Source organism: Acomys minous (genome assembly GCF_964271855.1).
Source record: "Acomys minous genome assembly, chromosome: 5".
Classification (NCBI taxonomy): domain Eukaryota; kingdom Metazoa; phylum Chordata; class Mammalia; order Rodentia; family Muridae; genus Acomys; species Acomys minous.
In genome coordinates this window covers 1,552,622-1,567,294 of record NC_140494.1, presented here as the reverse complement: position 1 = coordinate 1,567,294, position 14,673 = coordinate 1,552,622, and the positions used below count along the sequence as shown (strand labels likewise).

At 40.1% G+C, this 14,673-nt stretch overlaps 1 long non-coding RNA gene across 1 annotated transcript in view; it reads left to right on the top strand.

The window, feature by feature from the left end:
* Positions 1–8,478, top strand: part of LOC311597557 — a 75,906-nt gene extending 67,428 nt beyond the window's left edge. The window contains exons 3-4 of the long non-coding RNA XR_014779257.1: positions 2,224–2,405; positions 8,453–8,478. This is a non-coding gene — a long non-coding RNA (uncharacterized lncRNA). The remainder of the gene's footprint in view (positions 1–2,223; positions 2,406–8,452) is intronic.
* The last annotated feature ends 6,195 nt before the right edge of the window (positions 8,479–14,673 follow it).

Genomic DNA, 14,673 nt, shown 5'->3' with positions numbered 1-14,673 from the left:
ACAGCACTTCCTCTAAATATGAAATGTCAGGGTTTGAAACTGGCCATACATTTAAGGGAAACTGCAGCATGCCTTCAATAACTCCCACAAATAGCACAGTAATTCCAACATGGCTACCTCTCCATATGCTTATGGTTATCTATATGTGATTAATGGCATTTTCTCATCATAATATCATCTTCAAATTAAAAGAATCATGGACCCAAGTATGACTTACTGAAGTGGCTTTTGATGTGGCCAAATAGTTTCTATTATTTTAAGCAAAGACAGTAGAGTTGGCTTCTCAGTGCATTTCCTTTCAGTAGAGTTGAAAAGACTTGTAATTCCAGTACCACACTGAAGTGCTCTGAACATTTAAAATAATTCATTGGGCTAATTAATTAATGTTTAGAAACACAGCTCTCTGAGAGATTAGTTCTTGGTTCAGTAGCCACTGACAGCACCTTGCTGTTTAGAACAAAGGGCAGAAAACAGTGCTAGGAACATGGGCCTAGCTAGTGCTTTTGAAATAATCATTAATGAGTCCATCAGCTGTATGAGTCTAAAACACTGACTTTGATTTTCTCCCTAAGATTTCACAGAGTTTAAAAGAACCACAGATTTCCAGAGTCTTAAACAAGAGCAAACCCTCAGCAATTAATCTAAAGCTACCGAAATGCAGTTTCCTAGACTTTTGTTTGTGTGTAGTTTACCTTATAAGGGTTATAAATCTACGATTAAATTCATGCAAGAAAATGTAATTTCTAGTAAATATTGATCTATTAATCAAGTTGTCTGAGGGGATAGTGCTTTGTCAATATAAGAATATGTCTCTACAGTGTGGAGTTTGCAGAAAGTCCATTGTTTAACTCCTCTGAACAGATGGCCCATTTGTTGCTATTAATATTTGTGTTTGCCTATTCCATTTTATCATATTTGCTGCCTATTAGACAATTCCAGAGAATGATAAATATAATGTTAAATGCTTGAAAATATGAGTGTTATATGAAAATATATCTTAAATATATGGGGTTTTTTTTGTTTTTTTGTAGCTATGGCAGGGGTACATTTTTAGAAAGAGTACTCATTCACAGTCCATAGTGAGATCTGACTGGAAATCTGTGAGAGGGTGAGCAGGCAAGTGGGGTCTGAAGAAAAACTTCAGGGAAACTTCAAACCTTAGTGGAAGGGGCAGCTGTGGGTTGATTAGCTGCTTAACTGAGTGGTAAATTCTCTTCTTTTACTTTTTTTTTTGAATCTACAGTATAATGTTATCATGTCGTCCTCCTAAATGCTGTCATTTTCTACCACAATTTTGAGTATTCTAAATTGCCATGTATTGTTCCACTTAGTGTGGAACAGGGGCACTGGTGGGAAGATGCGGTCTGTGTGCTTCACCTGGTAAAGGAGCAAACAAGGGGCTGACGCAGAGGCTCAGGAGGAACGTGCTGCCTGTGCAGACATGAGGATTTGAGTTCAATATCCACATAAAAAACAAACAAACAAACAAACAAAGCCAAGGGTGGTGATCTCATGGGTCAAGAGGCAGATACAGGAGGATCCTTATGGTTCACCAGCTAAACATGCAAGCTGAGCTCCAGGTCAGTGAGATACTTTCTCCCAGGGTCGGAGGAAAGGTAGGTGGATCTTGGAGAACAGTATACAAGGTCAGCATCTGACCACCACACACACACACACACACACACACACACACACACACACACACGCACGCACACACACACACAGGCACATACACACACACAGAGGCGCACATACACACAGGCACACACACACACACACACACACACACACAGGCGCACACACACACACACACACACACACACACACAGGCGCACACACGATGAGCACATGAGTGAATGGACTGTCAGTTGTATTGGGTTAGCATTCTTCATGACTCCTGGCGATTGTTGAGTCATATTCTAACTCATGAAGGTCACTCAGGCCGTACGAGAGCAGCTGTCACCTCTGTTCTGTGGCCCAGGCCCCCTAACCGTTAAGCTTTTGTGAGCTCTCCTGTTTGCTGCTCACAGTTTGCTGCTGCAGGGTTTCTCCTGGCCTCCAGCTGTTATGCCCGTTGGACGTGTCCAGCTTCCTTCAATGCATTGCTGCTGTGAGTTGAGAGGAAAGGTCACTTTCTCAGTGATGCAACTTTGCAACTACCATGCTTACACCTGGGTGTGTAGTCTGTCTCATTTGATTGTCTTTTCTTTTGTCGCTTTTCAGATGTCAACATGTTCTGAATAATCGGTCTTGTTAAATATATGGGAGACAATTTCACTTGGGGAGAACTTGAAGTGATGCAGTGACCCATAAGAAGTAACAGAACAAATATGCTGGTTATAAAAAGCTGGGTGGAAAGAACGCCAAGAGAAATACGATAATTATAATGTTTTACAAAGGAGAAAGTAAGTATTAATGGTGACCTAGATACTAGTGCAAAAATTTACTTGAGATCCCAACTATTTGTGGGAAAGCCATGTAAACAAGATGAAATGAATTAATGATGTTAATTCTTTACTTCAGCAAAAGGTATGCAGGGCTTTTAACATGGATGTTGAGAAATGTTTTCTCCTGAAGATAATACTCCTGATTTTTTTTTTTTTTTGTGTGTGTGTGCTTAAGAACATCACTGCCAAAATGAATGTTAAGGAGGAGTAAATTCAGTCAAAGTGAGCAGAACAACACATTAACATAGCGATTTAAAAATAGTCCACTGTGTGGGAGAGAGGACGGCGGCTCTGAACTTCATTAAGCTGATTGTTCAGGAGACATCTGGAATCTCATTCCAGGGGATGCTAGAGCAATACATGCTCTGGGCAATTCTCTTAAGATGCAGTTCAGACAAGATTTGCTCGAACAAAGTATAGTTGTTAAGTGAGCACCTCCAGTCACCCCCATGAGCGCTTGTTCATAGCAAGCAAGGACACGAGAGCTAGACAATCAGGGAGGGACACAGTTTACATGCCAGAGCAAAGAGAATTTTGCATCATGAAGTTTAAATCAGCTTCCCAAGCTGGGTCACTACGGATCTGCTATTCACCTGAAGTTTGTTTGTCTTTGCATAATTATGAACTCATGGAGGATAGAAACCATGAATTTTCACTGTTATCAATTTAGATAATGGGCATTTAATATAATATCACAGAATGAATAGATACTTGATTTTTCTAGAAATAAATCCTGATATCATATTCTGGAAGTAAAGGTCATTCAGGATGGATAAGATGGCAATTTAAAGAACTGTTGTTGTGAAAAATCAAAAGTTGGACGAAACAGTTAGCACTGTCTCAGTTTAACAAGGAAGCCATGTTTCTATAAAGGAGGCTAGGTCACAGATGAAACTTCACGAAGCCTCCAGGAAGCTGGAAATAATGTCAACCTGGCTCCAAACCATGGCACGGAGGAGGTAGAACCTATGGTGAGTACGTAACTGAGTTGACATAGCGTCAAACCACTCCTTAGGTGTCTCTGTTTTTGCCCACAAAGACTACTCTCAGCCTCAGTCAGAAAAGCCTCTCCATTCAGGAATAGGGATAGGTATAATAACCTGAGGCTGTACAAGACACTACAAATAAATGATTATTTGAAGGCCTAGCCTTATATAAGACATTTACATCACCCCTTTAAGGCTAAGAGAACTTTCCAGGAGATGATAGACAGAAAGAATGTAAGATTCAGAGGATGGGGAGAGGGGCTACAGTAAGACATGGACTTGAGAGCTACAGGCTCATAGCGTCTGTGCGCACTGTGTGAGCAGAAGCCAGGACCCCTGACAGTCAACTAAGGAGGAAGAAGAGGCTCATAGGGTACTGTGGCATGCTGCTGGTTGATTGGCAACCAACTGAATCAGGAAGAGGGGAGACATACTATCTCACTGTGTGCACACTAAGAAGAGGTTGAGAGCCCACTGCGTGGAGGCTTTCACTAAGCACATTTGCTTTTATTCTGAGATAGCCGTAGTACTTTTTAAACATAAGTCACCACCTTCTGCACAAAAAGAAACTCATGCTCACTGCCAGCGAATTTGCAACTACATAGCAGAAGAGAGGAATGCGTGTTAGAGAGCCTCCACATGGATAGTTTGGGGGTGACAGTGCACCGCCAAGCTATGAGTTCAGTTTAGGGAGGCTACTGTGGATACTGATGCTAAAATCTTTTGTGGTCCTCGTTCCTAAAGGACAAAGTTTCCCACAGCTCAGACACTGTGCATAGAGCCGCGTATTCTCAAGACCCTCGCGTGTTAATGTGTACTACAGGGTTATACTGAGTCACCGTGGGAGGCCAGGGTCTCTTCTGGCAGGCGGTGACTTATTGCAGAAAAAAGCCAAGAAACCTTCCTAACGGCAACCTTGTTCTAGGCCACCCTGAGCCACATTTCCCTTCCAATATTCTATGTATAGCTACTCACGTCCATTTCATATATTCCCACACCTGTCCACATAGGGCCGCCCTCTTATCGGAGGCTCCTTTCTCTGTATTCCCAGGAATATAGGCTGGGCAGTGGTTCTCCAGGCTACTGCATGCTTTTGTTTACCTTATCAACAAGCTCAGTTGTCCTGAGTCTGTCATTCTTACATGAATGCTCTCTTGCCATTATCAAAGTCTTTTTAAAAAGGCTGTTGTGTTTTATTTGTATTTTTCATATTTCAAATAGCTCTTGCAAAGTATATGAAAAAAAGAGCTGCATTGGCAAAGTTTCACCAAGGCTTTTGCTCAGCACCAATCTCTCTGACCCTGACTCTCATTCCAATCACAGCTCTCTTACGTTTTCTATTTTATACATCCTCCTGCTATTTGAATTCTCAGGAGCATGCATTGTTCTTTTTTTCTAGTCAGGGAAAACAAGAAAGGTATTAAAATTTTAGACTAGCATGTAAGGGGGCACTTTTAGCCAGTTTATGCTCAAAAGAATATTGGTGATACTAGGATGATTTATGTAAGCTTCTGAGCAAACAGCCAGGGTTATAACTGATGTAATGACAGCACATTGGCAGCTTTACTTGCTGTGACAAAATATATGAGAAGGAACAAGTTAAGGTAGGAAGAGCTTGCTTTATCTCATGACTCAGGGCTGTAGCCCGTGTTTGTGGGAAGGCACAGTGGGACTCCACAGTAGTAGAGAGGCGTGATTTCGGTTCTGAACCTTCACATATGTCACAGGAATAGAAAACAGAGATGTTTGACAGGATGTAGGGAGGGGCTATAACTCTCAAAGCCTGCTTCTCTGTGACCGGCTTCATCCAGCAAGGCTCCACCACGGGTTCTATAACATCTCCAAATAGCAACATCACCTGAGAACCACATTTTCGAACACATGAGCCTGTAGGAGATTTTTATGTTCAAACCATAATAGACATCATCACCTATATCTGCCAGAATATAATTCAACTATAAAGATGAAGGAGAGATAAACATGTTTTTTATTTAGATCACAAGTGGGGGATGAGAAAAAGACTTGTATGAGAGCAGGTGATGTTTATGCCATTAGAAGTCGAACTCCCATGTGGGGGAGATTGGTTGTTAACCAGCTGAAAAACATCCTTGAACAAAGGTTGTTCTGAGAGGAGATATAAATGTGAGGCAAAAACAGGAGGCGGGGCCTTTGGAAACTTGGAATATTTTGGCTGTTCATTGCTCTACTTCAAGATGCTCCTAGAGAGGACCACTTGAGGGAAGGCTTTGGGGCTCCAGGCTCCAAATGAGGCTCTGGGTTATGATTGTTCCAGGTTCCGGCAGAAGAAATCCTGCTGATTACGCCAGGAGAAACATTCCTCGGAACTGATATCCTTATAGTTTCATTATTGTATTCTTTAATCTTCTTTTCCTATTGTTTAGGTTAGTCGGGTTATGAGTCAGGTACTCTCAGTTAATACGTTTGTAATAAAAGATATTTGCTAAGAAAATTGAGCCTACAGAAAGATTTATAGATGAGAACTCAAAACATTGAACTATTCATGAATTTACCATGAAAATTTACATTTTAGATAAACAATCACTGTGAAAGTAGACTTCATATATAAAAGAAGGATGTTTTGAAAGTTATCACTAAAAAAAAAGTCAATAAAGCTGATAATTTAGTTCCAATTTTCAGTGTACTTTTGTGACATAAGCAAGTCTAGCCAAATTATTGTCCTAATCTTCCATTAGTTTTTGATCCAATCATCACTCCAAGTTTTTATCTGTTTCCACCATAAAACACTTAGGTCACTACTGTAAAGGCCAAGGTCAAGATGGGATAAGAACAGTGAGTTTGGACCATGACCTTGATTTCATTCTCCATCCTTCCTCACATTCTTCAGAGATCCCTACAAGATCCTCTGGCTGACTTCAGTCTGTTGTCTATACAAGATTGTTAAAAAATATTTTTGTAACTCCATTCCTAGAAGAGTGATTGTCACCTAGTGGGTTATAAATATATTTCTTCAAAAATAGGACTATTTTCATGGATCTTTAACACAAAGACAGGTGCCAGTAATGTAATCACAAAGCAAAATTCTATTTTAAAATACTAATCTAGGACATAATAATCTAAATTGGATGGATCAAGTCTGAGAACATTTCCCTAAATACTTTCCTGTGTATTGCACTGCTGTGCACTTCTGGGTACTAGGAAAACTCCTTTCTTGTTTATTTACTTAATTTTCTTTCATATTTATGGGCACTGGATATAGGGCCTAAGGCCTTATACACTTCAGGAATATTCTTGCTTTCCTACTGAGCAATATGCCCACCTCCTGGCAAAAGATTTCAAATAGCTATACTGTAGCTGTGTTTCGTCTTCCTCCCACTCCCACATGAACAGGGCAGGCTTAAGGAGACTGGGGAGTTATTTATTTGCCGATTTGTTTATGGAACTTGACTCTTCAGCACCATGCTGTAGCATGAATGAGGGCTTCAAAGACAGCTAGTTAACAGTTCAGTTAACAGCGGCTTCCCTGGTGAAGCCCCAGGGCTGATCCTTTGTATCACATTACACCAGACTCGGTGGCTCATACCTGGAAACCTAGCATTTAGGTGGTAGGAGCAGAGCGATCCGAAGTTCAAAGCTATTTTTCAGTTTGTGGCCAGTCTGGGTTTCTTGAGATCTTATCTCAAGAAAGAAAACAAACAAACAAAATATACAGGTTTTTAATTAAGGTGGGACTAGGATATCCCTCTTAATCTACTACTCCTCACTTAACTTTGATGAAGTGTCTTCAAAATAAAAAAACAGAATCATGATTCTATCCGTGTAATTTCCCTGAAAACAAACTGGAGCACAAGGCTAATATTTGATGTGATGTTTTTAGCACATGTTAAAAAGTAATTAAAAATGGTAACCAAGGTTTTCAACATTCCAAATTAAGGGCTAGTCTGATTCTAAGTGGCTGGCTCAGTTCTTTCTCCAACTTTATCCTAGACAAAAAATGTAGGAAGGACACAAACCTTCCCCTCTGCTGGCGATGCAAGGAATCCATGATTCTTCCTATTGATTTTTCTCACCTGTGCTGCTCTCATTTTTCTTGCAATATGCAGCTCACATACAATGTCTGATCTACGCTCTTCCCAAAGAATCCAATATATCTTTCATAAAAGGACTACACTGTGTGCCTTTTCTCAATAAATGGATCTTTAAGAACCCTGAGCCACGGAATCTGAGAAGGTCAGGTGTATACCGAAGTAAAACATTAACTTCATTAAGTTAAAAAGAAACACAGACTTTGAAGGATGACCCGGGTATTTTAGTCTGTTTCTCAAGTTCAGAATTAAAAGCTCTCATCTGGAAACTCATCTCTCAGAAAAGCACTGGGACCTAGAGGTGTTCATTCACTTGCTAGGGAGAAGTCCTGGGCGTCCCATGGTATTGAATGTTTAGTAAGCCTTATGCTTGATAGCAGAGCCAATAGGGAGTAAGTGAATTATTATCATCTAACTCACTAATAGTTGACAAACACTAACTTTCCTCTTGGTCAAAAGGCATACTATTGCTCAGGGCAACCATATAGCATCTCTTATAGCCACATATGTTAACTTGTTTTCCTAAAGCTCATTATTATTTTAATCACTCTAAAGTTTAAATAAAAGTTGCTTGGTTCAGCTCTTCCAAGCTATCTTGGGTTTATTTTATAACCATCCCCATCCTTCCTTATAAAATGATAGTGACACTAAAAACATGGTTTCTAGAAGTCACGACTATTTGCTTTACATTGAGAAACAGAAATGTGGAAATAATTTAGAAGGCAGTACCCTGAAGAAACCTGAGCAAGGTGCTGACACCTGGCCTCTGGAGCTAGTGACATCATATTCCTAGAAATAGATTCCCCTTTGTGCAAAATAAATCAAGTTTCTTTTTGTCTTAGGAGAAATCTGCTTTTCCATTTGTCATGATGTAGCCTCTAACAGGCAGAAGAGAAGGAAAACCTTGGTGCTGACCAAAGTACATGTGACTCATTGATTTTTTTTTTTCTGGCAGACAGTCTTCCAGAGCGTCAAATCAATTTGAAATGTGGGACAGCTCATGAGCTACAGGAGTGGTAGAACAAGAGGCCACATCATCACAGACGTGCATTTGGTATTGAAGCTCTGCTTCATGATCACAGCTGGGTGCTGGACCACTTGTCAGCTATTTAGAGTGGTAATAGGAGGGCTCAGAGGGGTCAGCCAGAATTGATTCAATTTGCATGCCAAAGGAGTGAGCTAATCACTACCACATTCATTTTCTTCTTCCTGAGGGAAAACTCTGAGTGAAATACACCTTGGAGGACCAGGGGCATCTTCTGAAGAAGGGATTTTGAATAAATTCTAAGGGTGGGGACAATAGAAAAATGAGATGAAAGAAAACCATGGTGGAAAGGAGCTATAGTCTTTAATACTCAATTGGAGGATGGGGAACACGTAAAAAGAAAATTGAAATTGGAATTACAAGAGATAGAAAAAATGAGAAAAATAGAGAAAGACAAAGTTGGTAGAAACTGCTGACTATGGTGGGTAGAAAGTAGAATGGATACCTGCCAGAGCCCATTTTATTTCAGAGACACAAGCATCAGTTGAGACATTAGCACCAACTAAGTGCTAATTAGGTATTAATCTAACTAAAGAAAATATAAACAGGATACATGTCAACTCTGAAGTTGAAGAAAATGAGCCTATGTTCTGTTTACATAATGCAAATAAACACATGAGCAAAAATTGAAACTAACTCCATGGTACACTGCACATTTTGAGTGATCACTAACTACTGACCAAATTAATACAAAAGGTGCAGGATTTTTTTCTTTCAGTGTAAAAACTTTATGACTAAAATTGGGAAATTAGAACTGGTGAGGTGGTTCAGTGAGTAGAGACGCTTGCTGCAAAGCCTGAAGAGCTGAGTTCAAACCCCAAGAACATATGGTACGAGGAGAGAATGCACGACTCCCATCAATTGTAATCTGACCTCCATGAATATTCCATGTTATTGCCTGTGTGGACACTTCCAAACACATAAACACACAGTAGTATGTTAATGGATTTAAAAAAATGTAAATCACCTTTAGTTATTCTTTGGCCACTACTGTGGTTTGAATGTGAATTTTCCCCCATAGGTTCCTGTATTTGAACATTTGCTCACCAGCTGGTGGTGGGTGACGTTTGGGAGGGTTTTTGGACCCTTAAGGAGGTGGAGCCTCTTTGAAGGAAGGAAGAGTTACCAAGGACAGACCTTGGGTCTTTGTACTCTGTCTCACTTCTTTGCTCTCTGCTCTCTGAACTAAGATGCCACGTGACCAGCCAGCCTCCTGCTCTTGCCTTCTGCCTTCCCTGCCTTGCTGTGATGGTTTTCTCACTATGATAAACTGTATCCCCCTGGAAGTGTAAGCCAAAAGCCACCCTTTCTCCTTTAAGCTGCTTCTGTTGGGATATTTTATCACAGCAACTGAAAAGTAATTAATACCCTGCAACAGCAGCTCTGAATTCCTACAGCAACATCCTAAATGGTCTTTCTGCCTCCATGTTTTCTCAACACCATGGTGCAAATCCCCAAACCAGGGCTGTTCATTTAGAATACCCTGGAATACTTTGTTCTGCTGCTGAAAGCATTCTAGCAGCTTTTAGTTTTGCTTAGGCTGAGAACTAAATTCTAGTGGTTGAGTGTGGCGTTGTACATGACGCCATTTTCCATTACGTTCTGATCCTCTCTGCTGCTCTCTACCAGCCTCACTCTGCTCTGACCTTCTTGCTGCTTTGACTCTTCATAATAAACTCTGCAGGCATTTCTACTTCTTTCTCATGGGTCTGACATTGCTTTTCTGCTGTTTCAGCTTGTCTTTCTCTAGAAGTCTCCAGAGGAAATCCTTCACCCAAACATCAACTTCACAATGGAGGGTCCCTGAGCACTCTACATAAATGTGTACACTTTCTCCCTATTGTTTCTCCCTACCCGTCTTTGCACAATCTTCACATGGCATGCCACCATCACACACGTATGATGAGTGTCTAACTCCCTGAGGAGAAGACAGGACCCAGGGCAGCAGTGTCTCTACTTGGTTCACTTGTTCATCCATTTGATTCAGTGCTAAAAGTAGCTTCCCCTATAAAGTAGTTGACACAGCATATTCTCTCAATAAGCAATTATTTATTGTTGTCATTTTGAATAAATGAAATTGAAACTCAAGGAAGCACAAACCCTTAAGTTAAAGAGAAAAATAAATACTGAAGATTTCTTACAATAAGGGCAGACCAATTCCAAAATCAATAGAGGATATAAATAGATTTCTCTACCATGCAATTGGCTGATAAGCACATTGAAAAATTGCTGAGAATTACTAGTCCTAAGAAAAATACCAACCAAAGCCCCAAATACTCTCCTATTTGGCCTTTATCACCACAGCCATTGCAGAAAATAGGGGTTCTCTTAGATGTTAAACAGGCCTCTGTATGGTCTAGCAATTCCTTGTAGGTTTATCTTCAGAAGAATTAAATAAAAATATGTCCAAATAGGTTTTGTGCACCAGTGGGTAACCAAAGTGTGTTTATAACATCACTGTTGTAGTAGTTACCAGGTATAAATATTCCAAGTGCCCATTTATTGATGAATGTGCCAACAAAATATAGCATGTGCACCTACAGCAATATTATTATCATCCTGCCACAACTTTAAATGAAGTTCTGTTGCATGCTGAATGGTGGGTGGACTTTGAAAGTTTCATAGTAAGTGAAATAGGCCAGATACAGAAACACGCCATGTGATGGTTCTGTGAGCACAGTTAAGAATCACCAGGGAAACAGTTTCCATCAGGAATACTCTAGATCAGGTTGACCTGGTGTGCGTACGAGAGATTGCTTTGATGACTAATGTTAATCAATGTGGGAGGACCCAGGCCACAGTGGACGGCAATCCCTAGATGTGAGGTCCTTAGCCATGTGAGTACAGAGAGGGGACTGGGCATGAGAAAGCATGGATGGAGCATTTCCTCTGCTCTCGCCTGTGGATGTGTGAACCTATTTAAGTTCTCCTGCCGCAATTTCCCAGCTGTAATAAACTGTAGACTGGCTTATGAGCCGAAGTAAAACCCTTATTACCAAAGTTGCTTTTTTGTTTTATCACAGCAACCAACGTACAATTAGGACATGCCATTTTTTATGCAAGTCTCAGCGCAATCAGCTTCATGGATTGAGAAAGTGAAGTAGGAACCGCACGATACTGGGACAAGAGCAACAGAACTAGGTGTTCAATGGGTGGAGAGATTCAGCAGGTGGTGAGATTAAAACAAAGGTCTGGGGGAAAGACGTCTACAATGGTTGCTTAGAGCGGAGAGTCAGGTTTGAAATTAGATTCGTGTTAGGATGGGGAGCCTTAAGATAGAAAAGAGGAAGCAATGGTGATGAGTCAGGGCTGAAGTTTTCAGATGAAGTTTCCTTCTTTAGTGGATCCATGATTTTTAACTTTAAAAGTAGCCAATTATTATCCAGGTGAAACAATATATACTCAGTCCTAGTGGAGCAGTGAGCTAAGCTGAAGTCTAACCAGGAGAGAAATGAACAAGGACCCATATAGAGCACAGCATAGGAGATGGTCTTTGAAAAACCAAAAATGTTTGTAAAGTCACAGTTTTCATGTATGGAGCAAGTTTGACCAGAGAGTAAAGATAAGGGAAATATGCTTGCTCTGAATTTTGGAGCTCCAAGTGAAGACACCATCTTAAACTAATGAACACAGTTATTAATAATTATATGGAAATAAATCTCACACCTTGTTGAACTGAACTGCAAACTTAGGATTCTGTTGGCTTGATATCACCAAGTAAATAGAGCAATTCCTGTAGGAGAGACACAAAGACAACCCACAAAGTGCCAGAAAAGGTATTTCCAGAAAGTGTTGAAAGGATCAAAAGGTAAAATTAATTCTTTATATATTAGTAGGGAAATCTGCACGTTGAAATCAGAGATTTGATAGCAGAGCTCTAAGTCCAATGTTTGTGGAAGGATATTGTTACTCACCAAAATCTCTTTACATCTGTTTGTAAAATTCTCCATTTGCTGGAAAATAATAAAATTTAAGATGACTATTACTTTTTTGGGCAGATGACAGGAAAGAAAGTATTAATTTTTTTAAGACCAGCAGTGCAATAAAACACCTATCTATCTATCTATCTATCTATCTATCTATCTATCTATCTATCTATTTATCTATCTATCTATCTATCTATCTATCTATCTATCTATTTATTATGTATACAGTGTTCTGCCTGCATGTACACTGGCTGGCCAGAAGAGATCACAATCAAATCACACTATAGATGGTTGTGAGCCACCATGTGGTTGCTGGGAATCGAACTCTGAATTGCATTTATTTGTGTGTGGGTATTATGTGTATGGCAGCTTCTATGCCACAGCACAAGCATAGAGGTCAGAGGGCAGCTTCCTGGAGTCAGGTCTGTCTTTCTACCTTGTGTATCTGAAAAACTGAATTCAGGTCATGAAGCTTGACAGCAGTTACCTGCTGATCCAGTTGTTGGCCCACATTTACCTCTGAAGGTATTGAGGAAGAGAGCAGGCCCTAAATTAAAAGAAAAAAAACCCTGTATTTCTAATATTCTACATCTTTATTTTATCTCGGTGTGCATGGCTTCTGGGAATATTGAATTTAAGTAAAGTTTTCACTGTGTTTTCATATGTCAAGTAGAACTCTATTATAACTTTAGAGCATACCACATCTCTAAAAGTACATAGTTTTTGTTGTTTAGGTGAATTAAGAATTATCAGAGTTGGCATTCTCTTCCCTCCATTATGTGAGAAGCATGGAATGAGAGGGTTTCTCACAGTGAACATTAAAATTTATAATTGTACATTAAAAATATATAAGTGACTTTTGAGGGCCTTTCTGTTTGTTTTATGCCTGGACATACATAAGAAACAATTTCCCTACTGTGTTACACCAAGAGGAAGCATAGTCCCCACCAGTATAGATTTCTATTGCTGCTCAAATTATTGACCAGCGATTGTTATGAACAAATCAATTAACACAGGGGATTTGTACAAACTCAGTTTAGCTTTTAGAAGTTGTAGGCTATTTTGAAGCTTTTGCATCGTCAGTGAGTAAGTATTCTAGCTCAGTGTGGACTTCTGTCTTTGAAACCAGTGCATCAGTGGTCCACATGACTTATGACACGTAAGTCAAGTCCTGGGCCTAGAGCCCTGGCCTGCTGAACAAGACTAACTTCCTGGCCTGGAGGAACACATAGCCCAAGGCAACAGAAACAAAGGCAGAAACTCATGGTTACGCTGTACCTGTATGTGATTAACAGGGAAACATGTTCCTAGTTGCATCAGTAATATGCAATGTTCTGGGAGAAACACTGGGCAGCCAGAGACTGCAAGGACAAGTTGGGCCCCTTTAACTTCAACAATCTAGAAAGATCTGGGGCAGCCTAGTTGTGTCTTGAGTTATTACAACAGGGTAGTAGATGGTTTGTCACTGTTACTGAGACTCTGTTCTCTTCTCCATCCACAGCCATGTGATGTTTCAGGAAGAGGCACAGTCAGGCATAGTTAGTATTTGCTGAATTGGAATGGATCCGGAATGATCCATCCTATCCCTTGCTTTGTGCTCTGCAGTGGGATCTGGAGGGAAATTTCCCACCACAGGAAGTGCCGAGGAGGTGGTCTCAGAGCTTCCTGTTGGGTTGAAGAAACCACATTCAGCATTCTGAAAATTCCAGCTTCCTAGTAAACTACTTCAACTTTGTAACTGTTAGTCCTCTGCATTTAACTTTATACCTGGTATTTTTGATTTCTCCTGAAGCCAGATTCTTATTTTTCCCTACATATTAAAGCAGCTATGGGCATAATTTCTATGTACACACAAGAAAACATTACTGTTCAGAAGCCTTCTTTTTAAATTTGCTACATCTTGAAATGCTTCCCTGTTGTATGCTTATTATTCAGTATGCTAATATTGAAGGACATAATTCTTTCTTTAACCTAAATTATATCACTTAAATTAAAGTGATACTTTTATTATTTGGAAATAATTTCTCAGAAAATTGGCAATAGCTCTAAATCTTGACTCAGCTATCCTGCTCCTGGGAATATACCCAAAAGGTGTTCCTTCATTCCTCAAGGACACTTGCTTAGCTCCGTTCATCACAGCTTTATTTGTAATAGCCAGAAACTGGAAGCAAAGTAGGTGTCCCTCAACCAAACTGTGGTACAGTT